The sequence below is a fragment of the Momordica charantia genome (assembly GCF_013281855.1).
Source record: "Momordica charantia cultivar OHB3-1 chromosome 4 unlocalized genomic scaffold, Mcharantia_2.0 BLBB01000004.1, whole genome shotgun sequence".
In the NCBI taxonomy this organism is placed as follows: domain Eukaryota; kingdom Viridiplantae; phylum Streptophyta; class Magnoliopsida; order Cucurbitales; family Cucurbitaceae; genus Momordica; species Momordica charantia.
In genome coordinates this window covers 15,495,132-15,507,680 of record NW_028275162.1, presented here as the reverse complement: position 1 = coordinate 15,507,680, position 12,549 = coordinate 15,495,132, and positions in this window count along the sequence as shown.

The window sequence follows — 12,549 nt, the reverse complement described above, 5'->3', positions numbered from 1 at the left end:
TTATTTTTCCTTTTGACATTCCTAACAATCCCCCACAAATGACAAAAGGAGAAAATATAATATAATAAAAATAAAATAAAATTCTGAGCAAATATAGGAATAAAACTTAAGCATTAATATCTTATGATTTGAATTAATGCATGGTGAAGTGAGACAAAAACCTAAGTAGTAAAAGTGAGTTACCTCTTGAACTTTCAATAATTATGGTTGATACCCCTACAACACATTTTAATCCTTCATTTCAATTCCACGATATACAACAAGTGCTTTTAATTGCCATGCACATAGAACATTGGGTCACGTGAAAGCTCTAGAAAGAGACCCTGAACTTTTTCATAGAAGGCGACCTCACCCTCACAATCACGTCAGTGCTTCATAAAGTTTATCAAAGATAAACCACTCAAAACTGAGCTATGAAGATTTTGTAACTAATCCATCAAGTCTATGAATAAACCACCCAAAGGCTGGGCTATGGGTTTACATTACTCATCAATAATCCATTAAGTCTACACATAGACCACCCAACAAAGGCTATGGACTCAATTGATGTATCAAGGCTTTTAGTCCCATACATGTGGAGGACTCAAGAATACTCTCCTCATTAGGCCTTTTGTGAGAGGATCTGCCAAGTTCCTCTCGGTCCTTACATACTCCAAGGATATTACCCCGCATTTTAGCAATTGTTTCAGAGCTCCATGTCTCAGGCGTATATGCCTCCTCTTGCCATTGTATACACTGTTTTTGGCAATCCCTATGGCAGCTTGGGAGTCACAGTGTAGGGACACTGGCACAGATGCTCCCCACAATGGCACGTCTCCAAGAAGACTTCTGAGCCATTCAACTTATTGCCCTGCTAGTTCGAGTGCTATGAACTCAGACTCAATGGTGGAACGTGCTTTGCATGTCTGTTTTGCTGACTTCCACGATATAGCTCCTCCATATAAAATAAACACATATCCACTAGTGGAGCTTACCTCATCGTTATCTATAACCTAGTTTGCATCACAATATTCTTCTAACACAGTAGGAAATTTGTTAAAATACAAACTATAATCCATTGTCCCTCTTAAATACCTTCATAAACTATGAAGAGCATTCCAATGTTTCTTACTAGGATTATGTGTATATCTACTCATTCTACTAACCGCATATGCAATATCAGGTTTAGTTTAGTTCATGAAAAATATAACACTACCTATGATCTTTGCGTATTCGGATTGGGATACAGTTTCACTATTATTTTTCTTAAGACTTATGCTCACATCATAGGGTGTTCTAACAGGTGGTTTATCAAAGCAGTCAAATTTCTTCAACATTTTCTCAATATAATGTGATTGACATAAAGATAAACCTTTATCATTTTTCTTTATTTTCACACCAAGTATTACATCGGCCTCTCTTAAGTCTTTCATTTCAAAATGTGAACACAACAATAACTTGGTATTATTAATGACATCTAAGTTTGTACTAAAAATAAGCATGTCATCAACATATAAGCAAATAATCACACCTTCAGCTCCAAAACTCTTTGAATAAACACATGTATCACAACAATTTACTTTATAGCCATTGTTTACTAAAGTACTATTAAACTTTTCATACCACTATTTGGGAGCTTGCTTTAGACCATAGAGTGGTTTTTTAAGCTTGCATACTTTATTTTCTTGACCAACTACTACAAGACCTTCAGGTTGAGTCATATAAATCTCTTCTTCTAAATCTCCATGAATAAATGTTGTTTTTACATCCATTTGATGTATTAACAGGCCATAAATAGCAATAAGAGCAATTAGAGATCTAATAGTGGTTACAGGAGAATATGTATCAAAATAATCAATACCAAATTTCTGTGTGCAACCACTAATCTAGCCTTGTATTTCTCTATTGAGCCATCTAGTCTCATTTTCCTTTTGAAGATCTATTTGCTCCTAATAGATTTATTTTCTACATGTAGATCTACCAAGTCCCAAGTTTGATTCAGAACTATGGAATCTAACTCACTTTTAATTGCATCCTTCCATGAGCTAGAATTTATTGAATTGATTGCTTCTTGATAGGTTTTAGGATATTCATCTATTAAATACATGCAAGCAAAATGATCATCTATCTTATCACAATTTTCAATAAAAAAGATAGTTAAAAAATAAGGTCCAAAACTTTTGCTAGTTCTCTGCCTTTTACTTTTCCTAGGTTCAAGATTCTCAACATTAGTCATAGGTTCTATAATAGAATCACAGATATAAGGAACAGACGTAGGCACTAGTTCTGAGTCTCCATTAGATTCATTAACAGATTTTATCATGGGAAATATATTTTCAAAGAACACAACATCTCTATATTCACAAATTGAATAGTCATTTAAGTTCATAAATCTGTAAGTAGAATTATTTTGAGCATAGCTAATAATTACACAATCAAATGTTTTAGATCCTACCGTGGGTTTTTTGAACTCTGGATATGTTACTTTTGCCAGCACCCCCACTCTTAAGTAGCTTAGGTTAGGTGAATATCCTTTCTAAAGCTCGTATGGTGTCTTATCTAGCCTTTTTGTGAGGAACTCTGTTAAGAATGAAACAAGCAGAGAGGGCAGCTTCCCCCCCACATATTATCAGATAAACCATAGCTCAAAAGCATAGCATTCATCATTTCTTTTTTAGTTCGATTCTTACGTTCAGCTATTCCATTCTATTGAGGTGAATAAGGAGCAGTAACTTCATGTACAATACCATGCAATTCACAAAAATCTTTAAGAGAGTTGTCACTATATTCACCACCCCTATTACATCTTAACCTTTGTATCTTTCTATCCATTTGGTTTTCTACCTCAGCTTTGAATTTAAAAAGCATGCTGCTTGTTTCATCTTTAGATTTTAAAAGATACATTTTAGGATATCTGGAGAAATCATCAACAAATGAAATGTAGTATTTTTTACCGCCTCTACTTGTGGTGCTCTTGAAGTTAACTAGATCTGAATGGATTAATTCTAACAGTTCAGTACTTCTAGTAGTGACAGGTTTAAACGGTTTTTTAGCAAATTTTGCCTTTACACATATAGGACATTTTCTAGTTTCATGCAGTTTAGAAGCATTGATTAAATTTAATCTTTTAAGTCTTTTAATCGATGCAACATTCACATGACCTAGTCTACAATGCCACAGATCAATGGATTCAACGATATAAGCAGAATGAGAATTACTTTCATTCATTATACCAGAAGCAATCATAGTGTTAAGGATAAATAAACCATCAGCCAGATACCCCTTACCAACAAAATCACCATTCTTTGTGATGATAACCTTGTCGGCCTAAAAAACAATCCTAAGTCCCGCCCTGTTCAATAAACTTCCAGATATCAAGTTCCTACGTAGAGAAGGAACATACAAAACATCACTTAAAGATAAAGTTTTACCAAATAAGTTTTAGAAGAATCTTCCCTTTTCCAAGGACTCCAGCCATAGCTGAGTTACCCATGAAGACAAATCATCGTCAGTGGAATCATGAAACTCGTGAAAGAGGTTTCGGTTTGAGCAGAAGTGTCGGGAAGCTCCAGTGTCTAGAACCCAGTCAGACTTGTTTTCATCTAAGTTTGCTTCCACAACTACAACAGTAATGATGTCGTCCGTCTCAGCAATGTTGGCTTGTGGAGCATGCTTTTGTTCTGGCTTTCCTTTCCTTTGATTACACTGGTAGGACTTGTGTTCAGGTTTACTGTACACGAAACATACTGTCTTTGATTTTTAAATTCTTTCATCGGCACTCTTGAATTGAAACCCCTTCTTCTTTTGGACTCGTTCTTCGGCAACCTGTTTTCCTTTACTTTTGAACCTGTCCTTATTTACATCAGAAGATTTAATTAAGTTAGCTTCAACTGAATTGACAAGTTGAGAAGAGAGCTTATTCTTTTGCCTATTGGCTTCATCTGTGCGCATATGACTAATCAATTCTTGTAAGGTCAGATCTTTCTTCTTGTGTTTCAGATGATTGCGATAATCACTCCAAGAAAGCGAAATTTTTTCGAGTAGCACATTTGCCTGGAGGATTTCACACATTTTCATGCCCTCGGATAAAACATTAGCTACCAAATTCTCGTACTCGTGAACTTGATCCATAATTTATTTGCCATCCGCCATTTGAAACTGCAGCCATTTGCCAACCACATACTTATTTCTCCCAACATCATCTCCACCATATCTTGACTCTAGAGTGTCCCAAATAATCTTTGCATATTTTTTAGCAACGAAAAAAATCAAATAACAAGTCATTCATATGGTTGAGGAGATGTCCGCGAACAATCTTGTTGTCCTTCTCGAATTTATCGGCGGCAGCGACGGCGGCAGCAGCAGCGGTGGTAATGCTCCGGTGATAGCTCTGACGACAGTTCCGGCGACGGCGGCAACGTCGGTGGCTGCGGTGGCAGGACGTAGTCTACCTCCAATTGAGCTGCTAGTTCCAGCGACAGTTCCAGTGGCGGCGGCAACGTCAGCGGCTGCGGTGGCAGGACGTAGTCTATCTCTAATTGCTCGAAGAAGATGAGCAACTTTTGAGACCAGCGATGGTAATTTGATCCATCCAATGATTCGAGTTTGGACAGGTCGGGAAGTACCTTGCCGGATCTTACTGAAGTCATAAAATTTTGGTTTCAAATTGTCAGAGCAATATGAGGAAGAAGACGTTGTTGTGTTGTGGAACCCACTACCTTGAAAGCAAAATTCGGCACGACCACGGTGCTAAATCGTTAATTGCCAGTTGCTTCCCAAGGTTAACACAACACCCGAATTTAGGCGTGCACTCGCTGAAAAACAGATTGGAATCAGCTCAGAACAAACTTGAAAACAGAAAATGGAAAGGGAATTGATAGAGAATTCAAAAGAGAGAAGAATGTTATCGAGAATGGTGTGTTCTATAAATGAAAAGATGAGGGTATATATAGGCTTGGATGGAAATCATTTTTCCTCATATTATTATTTTAAATAATAATAAAAGGTAAAATACTCACCACTAACGTTAAAACTGTTTACGAAATGACTGGTCATAAGGGTGAAAAGCGTTTACAAAATAAAAATGAAATCCCAACTGTTTTACTAAGTCAATTTTGACTTTGATTTTAATGGGCCTAGTGTGGGTGGATCAAAGTGGCCCAAATGCCACTACTATGCTAAGAGTCACCAAATTATTATTATTTTTTTTCCTTTTGACATTCCTAACATACGGTGCTCACACGAACAATTGTCTCCTAGGATAGGACAGACTTACCAATTTGTGAATGCAACACTTCATCACAGGACTGAACGAACCCTTAGTATTTAAGTACTCATACAGAGGGAAGATAAAGAAATTTAGGGGTTGATTTTTGTGTTGCAAAACTAAAAAAAAAACCACATATTTATAGATTATTTATGGTCATTCAAATAGTCAAATGATACAATCTTTACAAAAGACACATCATTTCATGAAAAGTTGTGATTCTTCATTTTTAATAAAAATAATTTTATTCAAAAATTCCAACATAAACAATACCTTCATATGTTTTTTATATGATATAATTTGTGGACTAACTAGCTACTACAAGAATTTTGAAGCTTCATTCCTTTTTTTTTTTTTTTGTAATTACATGTTGGATACAATTTAATTTCATGAACCAATACGTATTCCAAGACTTTTGAAGCTTTTAATTAAGTATGTTGTCTATTATGTAAATTTCTTGACTATCTTAGATATTTCACGAACCTATGATTTAATTTTGTGGAATATATTAAGTATTTCTAATTAATTTTATGGAATATCTTAACTATTTCTAATTAATTTTGTGAGTATCTTAACTATTTATAATTAAATGTACTAAGTATTATGTATATGATATCTTCACATTTGTTTCAAATAAAACAATTTGATTGACTAAAATTAGAGTATCTTGCTCCAAATTATTGTGAAACATTTTTCTGAGTTTAAAATTAAACTTATGTGACAATCAACCAAAAAAATAAAGAAAATTATGGTTGAAAAATATATAAATTAACAAATGCAAATTTCGAAATAGATAGATTAATTTCCTTCTAAAAAATCGTCTACAAATTTAATTAGATTATATCTAATATTTAACCACTTTCTAAAAAACAAATAAAATTCTGTAAAATCCAGGCCTTGTAGCCCAAATACAGACTACACAAACCCAGACTACTCAAACCTGCACCCAGGCTATACAACACCTCAACATCAAACCCCCAAGCTACACAAACTCAGGCTACTGATTTCGAACCCATGGGTCAAACACCCTTTTACGGTGTTTAGCTCCCTGTTTTCAAGCGAGTAGGATTAGTTAAGTTAAAAACATGTTTGTTTGACACTTTTATAAACTTAGGTTTACTACAGTAACTATTATTCTATCCTTATAACTCTATCCCCATATTCTACCATAGTTTGTACTTTATCACTACTCCTAAAGTTGTCACAGTATTTTATCTTACTCTCTAGAATTGTTGCGGTGTATATTTTGTCTTTAATATCTCTTATAAAATGCATTAACTTTTAATAAAAATATAAATTAAATAAGAAAATTAATTAATTATAATTTTAATCTATACTATATTAAAAAGGACAATCATAGAAAAACATTTTTGGAGTAATATGACTCCTCTCAATTTCTAAACTACTAGACATGTCTGTCGCAACGTTATCGAGACGCAAAACGATCGACATCATCCTCTAAAAAGTCTCTTTCGAGATAAGGGTTTGGAGTCGCCACCAACCATCCATGAGGTGTGATTGGTCACTTATTTTAAAATAATTGGTTTGCGAAAAACAGATTTTTGGTTCTGGAATCAATTGAGCGTATGGAAGGTGTTAACACCCTATGACACCTGTTAGAAGACGGTTACCAAATTTTGTCAGAAATTATCCTATTATATTTTATCGATCCAAAAAAGAAAAAAATTGTTTTTATTTTATTTTAAATGTCTCAACTTTTTAATTCACATTTTATGATAAAATATGAATTAACAATTATGAGTGGCACAAAGACCATTAGAAAAAATAATTAATCACCTTGAGAGTATAAATGGCTTGATTTAGGTTGCGAGTGTCAATACCCAAGCCTATTACCATTATGCCAACACCCTAGCTTAAAAACTTAGTTTTATTTATTAAAACAAATTTTTTAATTTTCTTTCTAAAACTTTATTTTAAAACAAAATCTTAATTTCTTTTGAACCTTTTATTTATTCTTTCAAAGAAAGAACTTTAATTTAAGACTTTTCTTAAAACAACATTTCTTCCTTTTTTTTAACTCAGCTTTACTAATTAAAAGGAACTTATTTTAAATTTATTTATAAAATCTTCCCTCTTTTTTTCAAAAGAAATTTACTTAAAATATATATTTATTTATTTTACATTAAAAAAATATTGCTTAAAACAAGATCTTTCTTTTTTTAAAAAAAAAATCAACTTTTACTTAAAAAAAAAACTCTTCTTATTAAAAACAATATAAAAACTTTTTTTTTTATTATTATTTGAAAAAGTTACCAACGGTAACTTGATTATTATTATTATTATTACAATAAGCTTGCCACTTGTCATCTTACGAACTGTCCACGTCATCTTCTCGGATATTTTTCCTTCCAACTTGTTTCGATCGTAACTTCTTCGTTTGAGCTCCGATTTGGATGATCTAATAGTCGTTGGAATCGTTGTAACCAGCTCTACGCTGTGGACACTTTAGAAATACTAAAATTATCAATAAACAAAAATAAGTTTGTTATCATCAAAACATTAATTAATTAATTTGAGATTAAGGGCCAAAAAGCCAATAATCTCCCCTTTTTTTATGATGACAAACTACTAAAGAAAAATGCATAGAGGGGGGTGAATAGGGTTCCAACTGTTAGATCAGTACAACAACCCTAGAGGGGGGTGAATAAGGTTCAATCACAATTTCTAAACTTTTTAACACAGTGGATCAATTTAAATAAATAAGTAAACTTTTTATGAACAAATGATTTTAACACAAAATTAATCAATAACTTAGAAATTCAAGCACCCTAATTAATTCTACCACCGAAAGAATTATCAAGTAGTTGAACTAAGAAGTAACAATTAAAAGTCACAATGAATTCTAACAATTAATGATAAATACATTTGAAGCATCATATTTAGTTCTAATGTAAAGATTCACAATAAACATGAAGAATAAATTATAGCAATTAATTCATGCAACAAATAAAAATATAAAATTAATTGCATAAATTAAATAAGAGAAAGTTAGAGAAAATGACACCGAAAATTTATATAGTGGTTCGGCAACACCGGCCTACTCCACTTCCCAAGCTCCTCTTAGGTGTTCCATTGAAGAACTTGACTCTTTCCATGGCTTAGAGTCCAACTGGTATAATGTTCTTTTTCTGGGAGTAAGAACAAACTCGATCCTTTTCACGGTTCAAGGTCAAACGTTACAAATACTCTTTTTCGGGCTCAAGAGCAACCCTTTCAAGATTTTAAAATTGAACGAGCTTACAAACTCTATAAAAGAGTAGATTTACAAGTACAAGCTCACAAAATTTGTAAGATAAATTCTTACAAATTAAAAGCCCCAAATGGCTAAAGGAAAATAAATTTGGAAGCACACTATCTCTCAAATAAAATCTCTCAAGAAATTAGAATAAAAGTTGAAGTTTCGAAGAGAGATTGACTATGGAGGAATTGGAGAGAAAATGAGGAGAAAAATTGTTGTTCAAATTTTGGGAGAATAAGAGGTTTAAATAGATGAGGAAAATTAAATTTGAGTAATTGGATCTTTAATCATTAAAAATCAAAGGTTGAGATTTAATTGAATAAAATAATAATAATAATAATATAAAATATAATAAATGTGGGTGTGAAATGACTACATACATATATATACACACTTTTATATATATATATATATATATATATATATATATATATATATATTACTGTTTTCTCTTTCCTCAACTTACTTTGCTTTTTTTTTTCTATTTTTTTTCCTCTTTTCTTTTCTCTCTTTTTTTTTTAAACATCATGCCACATGTCAACTTTTCCCACGTCCTCATCTCAGCTTCTAGCTTGATTCGATCATAACTTTTCCATTTGAACTTTGATTTGGATGATCTAATAGTCGTTGGAATCGTTGTAACGAACTCTACGCTGTAAACACTTTAAAAGACTAAAAATGTCAATAAATAAAATTAAGTTTGTTATCATCAAAACATTAATTAATTAATTAAAATTAATTAATTTGTGATTAAGGGCCAAAAAGCCAATAGAATGGTTGTGGGTTTAGGTGTCGTTCAAGTCGGGTCTCATAGATCATTGTCGTCGTAGTCGTGTGGTCGTCGAAGTGGGTCTGTGCTGCCGTCGAGGTCTACTGCTACTGGGATCTGGACCAACGATGCTACCGCTCGAAGGATGCCACGTCGGGTCTCCTGGAATGGGTCTCATCGGGAACTAGGTAGCTGTTCAAGACGTGCTACTGTTGCTGGTGATATTGTTTGTTGTCGAAGTCTGCTGCCGTCATAGGTCCTACCGCCACTGCCGGTTCGTTGGAATGTAGCAGAATCTGAGATGAGAAGAAGGGAGAAGAGGTAAGAGATGGAGGAAGATGGTGGAATTGGAGAAAGAAAAAGAATAGAAAGAAGAAAAAGAAGTGGCTAGGGTTAAAGAGGGAGAAAGAGATGGAAAAAAAGGAGAATGAGAAAAGAAAGGCTAGGGTTAAAGAGGGAAAGGGTTCGTTGAAGGGCTTGTTTGGTAGAGAATTCGGATCCCGTTTCTTGTTTTCAGATTCACTGAATCAAATGAATTCAATGAATATCTGGGTTGTTTTTGAAAAAAGTTTTCAGATTCTGTAATCCAAATAGTGGAAATTTTGAAAACAACTTTTTTTTTTTATTTTTATTTTTTATGTTTCTAGTGTTTTCAGATTTTGAATCCAAAACTTTAAAATGCAAAGTTATATTTAAAAATAAAAAAACTTTGATAAATACACTATTAGATGTTATAAACTCATTTCATTTTTGTTAAAATTAAAACAGGTAAAATATAATATATTATAAATTATATAATATTGTAAAATACTCATTCTAATGAAATTTATAACATTTATGTTAATAAATTAATTAATAATATTTTATATTAAACTAAATATTTAGTTGGTAACCAATGACTTATGAATATATTACATAACATCTTGAATTTGTTTCAGCTTTTGAATTGAGATTCAATTTTCAAATATGCTACTAAACACATATATGAAAACAAGGAATACAACTTTGTTTCTATTGAATCCATTGTTTTCAGATTTCTGTTTTTAGATCATTAACTAAATGCACCCGAAGTTTTTTTTTTTTTTTAGGAAAATTTGCTTCAATTCACACTTTTCTCTACTCTATTCTATTTTTCCCCTTTTCCCCTTAGAAACGTTTTTCTTAAACATGCTGAAGTCAAGTAACTTAGAGAAAAAAGAGGAGGAAAAACAGGAAGAAGAAAAGTCAGGTTCATTCGGATTTTGATGAAGGAAAAATAGAAAATACATTTCTTTTTATTTAAAGGCTTTACTTCAATTCAACAATTAATTAAAATTTTTCTTTTAAATAAAACTCAAATTAATTAACTTTTCAAATTAAAGTATACCTTTCTCTAATTAATTAAAAAAATAAAATAAAATAAAATTTGAGTCATACCAAACATGTTATCTACAACTTGCCCATCTTTGTGTATATTCTTCAAGAAGTGAAATGAAGGCTAAAATTTTGTTCAAATGAGCCAAGATGGCAACAAACCTAGTTTGACACCGAGCTTGACCTTAACCTCATATTAGGCTTGATATAACAAATTCAAGGGATCGAATCCGAAGCGGAAGCAGTTGATCATTTGTGATTTAACTCGAATTAGAAACGAATCGATATCGATTTTTAAAAACAAAACGTTTTGATTAAAAAAGAGGTTAAACCTCACGGGAGGAAGAAAACGACTTACGCTTGAAGACTGTTGACAACCCTTCTTCCTCGAGCATGAAATTTGTTTTAGCACGAACAAGTATTCCCGAATGCACGAACCCAAAAGTTAGACGCTACCACTACGTTACCTTGCTATGTCTCAAGGATCAAGAACCAGATAGTGGGATCCTTTCTTGGAGAAGAAGACGACAGAGAAAAACAAAATCGATACTGTGTGAGAGAGAGTTTTTGTGTTCTATGCAAAAAATGTCCTAATTGGAACAACCAACCAAATCAACAAAAAACACAGTGGTTTTAACGTATGAGGGAAGAGAGAGAGATTGAGAATAACTTCCCACTCTCCACCTCACCACTTTCGAGCAAAAATGCTGGGAAGTGGTGAATGTTAATTATGTTAACATTTAACATATATATATAGATTGGGAATAACTTTATTGAATATATATTTAAAACCACTGTGTTTAAAACAAAATATATATTGAATAACATTTAACATATATATATATATATTTAAATATATTTAATTTAATAAATAAATTAAATAATTAATTAAATTAAAACTATTTCAATTTAATTAATAATTAATTAAATCTTATTTATTTAATTAATTAAATAAATATAATTAAATTAAATTCTTTCATAATATATAGTTTTTAATGTATCATCACATACATCATATTAAATTATGTCATACACAATTAACTCAAATTCCCTTTAATTTAATTTGACCAATTCAAATTGCTTCCAAGATTTAATGTTCTTAATTATCCTTTATGAGCTAGCAAGGGGACCTAATGGACCCATAGATCAGAAGCTCCAACGTTACGAGATTAATTGGTTAAACTCATTAACCACCTTAATCAACATATGTTACTATGAGTTACTGCACTAAAAACCCGCAGGTGAACTCTTCTCACTCAAGAATACTTCTGTGTCCATGGGTATCGACCATTAACGGCAATTTAATTCTTCACGAGTGTTCGTAACCATAGATGGGTCAAATTACCGTTTTATCCCTGTGTTACATCTTGTACCTTAAGTACCGCTGATCTTCTAATGAACAACCCGATTATGGTCCGATCAATAACCAAAAGTCTCTCTCAGACCAGTAAGAGGGTGGTGCCCCTTATTCAAGTTCGGGAGTCATCACTAAAGAAAACATTCATCTACTCCCTTAAAGTCGGGGAGGAGTGAATGTCATCTTGTGTAGTTATGTCCCCAGCTCCCCACTCGGTCTCGTCCCCAAAATGATGGGAATGTTGAGTCGGCGACTCGGGCCACTCTCATCCATACAGATCAAAGAACGAGCCCTCAGGGGCAGGAGTCCATAAATCACTCAGGATTGAGAATGAGTTCTCTGGTCATCCTTTGAAATAGCAATTTGTTAGTCAACGACGTTACATCTAAAGATTGACTATTTTCGTGGTCCGGTCTTATACAAACTCAGTGTATAGGATACCCCAACTCGTATGTCTCCAAACGAACGACTTGGATCGAGTCGTATGTAACATTTACAAAGTGGGTCATATCCATAGTGTTGCCAGGATAAGATACCTAGCTTTATCCATATACCATAGACCCTTC